The sequence below is a fragment of the Gymnoscopelus microlampas genome (genome assembly GCF_963454915.1).
Source record: "Gymnoscopelus microlampas genome assembly, chromosome: 3".
Lineage (NCBI taxonomy): Eukaryota > Metazoa > Chordata > Actinopteri > Myctophiformes > Myctophidae > Gymnoscopelus > Gymnoscopelus microlampas.
This window is the reverse complement of record NC_139940.1, coordinates 15,192,162-15,199,661: the sequence shown is the minus strand read 5'-3', so window position 1 is coordinate 15,199,661 and position 7,500 is coordinate 15,192,162. Positions and strand designations below refer to the sequence as shown.

General features: G+C 45.3%; 1 protein-coding gene across 7 annotated transcripts in view; it reads right to left on the bottom strand.

Annotated features, from left to right (window-relative positions):
- The window catches only part of LOC311041523 (ataxin-1-like), a 36,907-nt gene that overhangs the window by 19,158 nt on the left and 10,249 nt on the right, over positions 1 to 7,500 (bottom strand). The window contains exon 1 of one of the 7 annotated variants that reach the window (XM_084051932.1): positions 861 to 943. The exons of the other annotated variants lie outside the window; for them this stretch is intronic. The gene's annotated coding sequence lies outside the window, so the exon portion shown is untranslated. Of the gene's footprint in view, positions 1 to 860; positions 944 to 7,500 lie in introns of those variants that run through there. 7 annotated transcript variants of the gene reach the window in all.

Here is a 7,500-nt window from a genome sequence, read left to right as displayed (position 1 = left end):
AGGACCCCCTAGGGGTCCCAGACCCCCTGTTGAAGACCCCTGGACTAGAACATTCGCTCCTGACTAAGTGCCCCGGTCAGATATAGTTGACCCGAGACAGTCACCCCTCAGAGACATACTGTATCTGTGGAAAAGAACAGAGATGTGGTTAATCGTTCTCTGTACTGTTGCTCAACCAATCTAAAAACAACCAAACCAGACCGGTCGGCATGTTCTGGGTGAACGCCTATAACTGGTTACACTGAAAACAAGATGCCTCCGAAAGTCACCCCGACCCAATAAATAATCCTAAGTGTCAGTGAATGTGTCAAAAACAATGTGATTGATTAAGTAAACATGGGTGAGGGTTATTTTGGGAAGGGTATAAGAGCATAGCGTCTCAGAATGTTCTGGACAGACGGGAGGAGACTCAGAGCCAGTTATTTAACCCATTCAATCTGGGAACGCATCTGTGTCATTTTTAGATGTATTTGGCTATTAAAAAATTGCAGATATACAAGCTATAAAAATTGCCCTCGTAATGTCAATTTCTCAAATTCTACTATACTTGTGGGGCCCTCACAAGATGCACGGCACACACACGCGCGCGCGCACACACACACACACACACACACACACACACACACACACACACACACACACACACACACACACACACACACACACACACACACACACACACACACACACACACACACACACACACACACACACACACACACACACACACACACACACACACACACACACATCCATTCATCTTTTCCCAGCCCACCCATGCTCCATTCACAAAGCTGTTTGACAGTATGACATCATGCTGTTGCACACTACAGAAGCAGATGACTAAACCAGACGCCTACATGAAGACACATCCTGGTCCCTCTCTCAGTTCAGGCCCTTCCTTCTATCCTTCCAGACCTCTTCCGTCTCTCTCTCTCCCTTCCTCCCCCCTCCGTCCCTCCGTCCATCCGTCCAGCACCATGACTTTGACAAGGTCATTGCATCCAAAAAGCAGAAGAGCTGCAAGGCAAGCAGTGGTGCAGATTCATCTAAACACAAAGGATGAGAGCAGTGGAGGTAGAGACAGAGAGAGACAGACAGACAGAGAGAGACAGAGAGAGAGAGAGAGAGAGAGAAAAAGAGAGGGAGGGAGGGGTAGATACATGGGAGGGAGTGAGAGAGCGAGAGGGTGGGAGATTGAGATAGAGGGAAGGATAGAGAGGGAGCAAGTAATGCAGGGAGGAGGAGGACAGAGTTTAGGAGGAAGAGAGATAAACAAAGAAGAGACAGAGGAAAACAGCAGAGGGAGAGAGGTGGGAGGAGGAAGAGATACAGTAAGGAGAAATAGTGATTACAAGAGGAGAGATGCAACGAACGAGAGATAGAGAGACAGAGGAAGAAGGGGAGAGTGAGTGAGAGACAAACAGATGGGGTGAGGGGAGAGAGGGAAAGACTGAGAGAGAGAGAGAGAGTTAGAGAGAGTTAGAGAGAGAGAGAGAGAGAGAGAGAGAGAGAGAGAGAGAGAGAGAGAGAGAGAGAGAGAGAGAGAGAGAGAGAGAGAGAGAGAGAGAGAGAGGGAGAGAGAGAGAGAGAGAGAGAGAAACAGAGCAGAATGATGGGGGCGAGAAGGACAGAGAAGAGGTTAGGCTAAGATGAGAAAGCTGGAATGAAGGGATAAGAAGAATTGTAGATTTTAGAGAAGAAGAAAGATTAGGAACAGAGAGGGAAGGAGATTAGAGGAAGAGAGAGAGAGAGAGAGAGAGAGAGAGAGAGAGAGAGAGAGAGAGAGATGGAGAGAAGATAGAGAGGGAGATGAAATAGGTGGTGAGGATGAGGAGGGGCGTGATGGCAGCAAAGGAGAGGAGGAAAGAAGAAGGCAAATGAGAGGAATATGGGAGAAAAGATGAGAGAGCAAAACAATAGGGAGAAGAGAGGAAGAGAGAATGGGGAGAGAGAGAGAGAGAGAGAGAGAAAGAGCTGCCTCTCCTGACCCACATTGATGCTGCCTGCAGCACACACACACACACACACACACTCTTCACTACAGCGCAACAGCTACAGTACAACTGGAGCAACAACAACACATCCCCACGACAACGGCTGCGCTCCCCTCTCTGCAACAGCCCACACCGCCACGCCGCCGCCACGCCGCCATAATGAACCTAATCCCCAGGCAGGCGGTGATGACATCACCTTTATAACACCACGTTTAGCACAAAGCCACAGGGCGGAGCTCCTCCGGTTCCCCACCAACGCTGTCGTCATCCTGAGTTTCATCCAGTGTTTCTCAAACTTTTTAATGTCAAGGACCCGCAAATAAGGCCGCGGACCCCCATCTGAAAACACTCTGTGCCAGGGAGCCCTATGCAAGACAAACGCGCCTTGTGGATCGGCTATTTTCGAAAAGCCACATATAGGTTTAGTAATAACACATTTTGCTGGGGACCCCCTGGAATCTCCTCAAGGACCCCTGATGATCCCCTGGATCAATGGTTCTCAAACTAGTATATTTCAAGGTCTCACCTTAACTCTGACAGTGTACAAATGGAACCAAATGGACCCGTTAGGGTCCATTTGGTTCCATTTGTACACTGTCAGAGTTACAGACTTGTAAGGCTACATTTAGACCCCCAAAAAGGAACCCTAAGAGTCCCTAGAATCAACTTTGAGAACCACTGCCCTGGACCCCACTTTGAGAACCGCTGCAGTATGCCGAACAAGGAAACGTCATGGACGTTTAACCTATTCAACTATTTGGCACACGTTCAACCCTGAGCCAAGGTCAGGTGCACAGGTAACTTGTGTTAGGTGGGATTCACAACAAGGTTGAACTGAATAGAAATTGTATTAGAGTTTTATCTGCATCCTTTTTTTTTTGGTTTTATTTTAGATACTGCAGGAGGAGAGTGTACTGTAGAGATACAGCGCTGGACTGGGACAAAGAATTTGCACTGACATTTAATGCCTTGAATGGCCCACTTCAGATTTTCTTACCCATTAAGACCTGAGGCCGATTCTACAAATGTCTTCTAAATCTTAACAGTTTAAAAAAAATATATATATATACTTTATTTGTTTTAATAAATATATATATATATATATATATATATATATATATATATATATATATATATAATCGGGGTTCTCAAACTTTTTTTATTTTATTTGGAGGGCCCATAACTTTGAGAGTTACAGACCTGTAAGGCTGCTTTTAGAACCCCCTCACTGAACCCTGAGGGTCCCTGGACCCACTGAGAACAACTGATTTAGAATGTCTCATTAGGCTTACGTTAATGTGTGATGCGCGTGAATTGTTCTTTTATTGAATGCTAATGATAATTGAAGCATTAGTTCACACTGGTAAAGTTATACTTAAAGGTATAGTTCACCCAACAAAAAAAAACAGTGGACCGGTAGGCAGCGGTTCCGGTAAGAGACACAAAGGAGACTCTTACCGGAACCGCTGCCGGTCATCAAATTATTGGCTTAAGAATGCGACAAACACTAAAAAATATCCATGAATTCAAGTCTCCATGGGGTAGCCTCGGAAACCCATGCCTTTTTTTTTGTTTCAAAAGAAAAAAAGCCTGGGAGAACCTTGCAGGAACGCTGGTCTTAGGACCTTGTTATCTCCTAACCAATCAGAGTGCTCCAAACCCAGGCGCTGGAATCCAGCGCCTGGGTTTGGCTCCGCCCTTCAAGACCATCGATTGGGCTCGTTCTTTCAGTCTACCATGGGGTGACTAATCGATAGAAAAAAAGTCCTTTTGGGGGTGAACTATCCCTTTAACCCACAATCATGGGAAACTATTCATCTTTAGTCATGAAATATTTTTGGTTGGCTTGGCCAGACAGTATGGTCTAACGTTATCTTTAGTGTGCCAGGATCAAACCCTATTGCAATTCGCATCCAGGGTGAACACACTCTAATTCATATTCACGCAGGCAGCGTCTCTCACTCAGCTGATACTGTCCAAGGCTGTTGTTGCCACAGCTTGACTAGTGCCTAGCAAATCAAGCAGATACAAAGTAGCCTAAACACACATTTAGTGGCTTCAATGAATAGAATTTAGTGATATAGTGAAAGAATATTGTCATGACATTATTAGCCTATGAGCCTAGGCTCACACGTTTTGTTGTAGGGCTGCTGATCTAATGCAGAATAGCACAAAGGAGAAACATTCAACCACAGAAGACTGACTTGTTCCACCTGTACACTGTGTGCGTACATGCACACACACACACACACACACACACACACACACACACACACACACACACACACACACACACACACACACACGCAAATGATGCATATGGTCCAGCCAACACTTGCAGGAATCACAAGGCAGTGAGACCAACGACTGGCAATGACTTGATACGAATTAACCAATAGAATAGGAAAATAATAACAAGCTATTTATGTCCCACCATAAATAGTATAAAGTGCCCAGGGTGCAGGACAAACAAAAGTACATAAAAGAAGAATAAGGTCTGCACACTGGTAAAAAAAATAAGCTCCACTGTTTGTTTATTGCTTCAACGTTTCTATCGCACAAGGATCTTCATCAGAAATTCCTGATGACAAGCATTCTTCTTTTATCCACCATAAATAGTAGTCAGCAAAAACATCACTACACTCTTCTCTGCCACCGTGTGGATGGTACAACCCATAGCACTTAAAAATGGAACTTAGCTTCTTTGTTACTGCTAAAAATATTGCTCTCGGGCAGAAACCGCTTATCTCCATATTTTCATTTTTTTATTTTTTTTGTGTAAATTAATGCCCTTCTTCGTCATACTACACTGTCACACAAAAGTAGCAAAAATAGAGCTTGTAGATCTGTTATTCTTTTGCTATTTTTGAATTTGAATCCAGAAAAGTAACAGTTTTGGATATTTTGGCCAACAGCAACGATCTGTGTTTTCACTGTGGACCTCCAGACCTTTTGAGAAAGACCGGTTCCCACCTTACAAGTGAGCGTGTTAAGGTAGGACGTGATGAGCCAGTGTCAGATGGGAGACAAGCCAGTGGGCCAGTCTCTTTCTGCTCTGTGGGCCGGTCAGGTCAGCCTTGGACAAAAAAAAAAAAAAAAAAAAACACCAGGGACAGCCCACCAGGGAATCTCCAGGGACTCCCAATGGCCAACTCATCCCTGGAGAAACAAGCAATTTCACCACTTGAACTATATATGTCAGTGACCGGAGATGCCCAGGGGTCTATACTAGGTCAGCTCCTTTCTTCCCTCATATCAACAAGCTCACCATGAGCTTCTAGATCGGCTATTTTCGCTGAATGTTTTCCCAAGAGTTAGGGAAATGACATGCAACACAGGACACAGGCCAGAGTCAAATTGGCGGAAGTTGCGATTATGTGGTCAACGCGCTATCTGGTCTCTCACCTCTTCTGAACTGCGTTTGATTCAATTTGATTTAGATTATATATCTCATCAAACCCCCACTCTTTCTATGCTATCTGACGTTGTATAAATGACCTGCAAATCTGGGGCTGTCTTCAACCACATGTCCTTACAGAAGGACTCCCTCCCTCCCTCCATATGAGCCCTGGAGGCAGACCCACACATGCTCACAATGGGAGAGCGATAGAGAGCAAAGACTACACACGGGCGGGCACACACACGGGCACAAACCTTGCCTACATTTTTCACAGATGCCTATTAATATAACACTGAAAGCAACAATATAGGCTACACGCCCTTCATGATGCCACAGAGAACAAAGGAGAGCTTTCACTGCATGAACATCCCGACAGACCGCACAGGACAGGAAAGGACCTCTTAGACACTCAGTCACTTACAGTTGTACACGCTCCACAGAGGCAACGGCCTAATCACAAAGTCTTTGTCTTAAAGTGTGCCTTGTGCCCTGGGGTGGTATCGGTATTTCATCCCTCTCTCTAGTTCCCTTCACAAAACTGTATTTAAGCTGGAATGCCTTAACAAGACTAATAGTTTGAAGGCCTCACTAGTGGCCCCTAGAGTTTGTGATTCCCCTTACACCCTATGGACAGGAGTTTTAGAGATTCTTCAAGATTCAAGAGTCTTGTTGTTGGGAACAAAGTGTTCTGCCCATTCCATTTAGTGATATCTAGAGCAGGGGTCTTCAACAGGGGGTCCGGGACCCCTAGGGGGTCCTCAGAGTTACTACAGGGGTGCCGCCAAATCTTTGTGTGATAGGATGTTTTTTTTTGCATTAACCACTTGACTTGAACCCTATAGAATCCCTATTCTTAGGAGAACTTTAGCCAAAATAGCAGATCTACAAGCTCACAATGCCTCGCAGCGCGAGGCGTTGTGAATCGGCAATTTTTGGCAAAGAGGTATAGTTGTAGAGGGAGAAAAGAGCAGATCAAGTAAAAACATTTTTTTTTTATCTGATGCAATTTTATACAATATAGTGGGGGTCCCTGCTCATCTCTCTCTCAGCTAGGGGGTCCTTGGTCTGAAAACGTTGATCTAGAGGAAAGGCCATGGGGTCTTCATGCACGTGTTTACAGCACCTGAAAACCATGGAACATCCTTTGATTCAAAAGCAACCAATATTAAGCCGTATAAAATCCAGTCCTCAGAAAGGTTTGTAGAGGTTAAGATACACAGCAACATCCTGAGTGTTAGTTTAAGTCTCAGTGCAAAAAAGGACCCATAAGGGTCCATTTTAGAGTTACACCGCGTTAACACAACGCTGAGGAAGACCTGTTGGGTTGAAACACGTCCGTTGCTCTGTCCGTGGAGAGATAAAATAAAACTAAATGAAAAGGACATTTAGAGTTAAACCCCATGTACGTCATTGGCTGGGGGCCCCCAGGGGTCTGTACTTGTTTTCGCTAAATCTCGTCGCCAGAAATAGTCGATCTACAAGCTCACAACGTGCCTCGTTGCAACCCATTGTGAGCTTATAGATGGGGCTATTTTCGCCAAATGTTCCCCTACTTTCGCTGAATGTTTTGCCTATTATGACATGCCCTCAATAGGGATGCTATAGGGTTGCATGTGGTTAAACTAATACTCACCTGACCCAAGCACATCATGTGCTCTTGACCTGCCGGGCCTCAGACTAAATCCTGTCAGAGGCTTCCTTTTATGACTCCCTGACACGGTCTCTCCCTCTCATTTCCCCGCACTGTCTGTTTCAAAAATACAAACACGAGTGGAATAAAAGCTCTCTCCTTCAGAACCAAAGACAAGTATGAGGGATGACAGCGGAAGAGTACAGCGGGAGCCACTTGGAGCATTAAACCAGCACTCTGCTCACACTGTAACTACGGCGCCGAACTGAGAACCTGACTCAAGTGAGGCTCCTTTATAAATAACAGCCACTCAGAAAGCCCAGGAATAGGGTGTGTGTGCGTGTGTGTGTGTGTGTGTGTGTGTGTGTGTGTGTGTGTGTGTGTGTGTGTGTGTGTGTGTGTGTGTGTGTGTGTGTGTGTGTGTGTGTGTGTGTGTGTGTGTGTGTGTGTGTGTGTGTGTGTGTGTGTGTGTG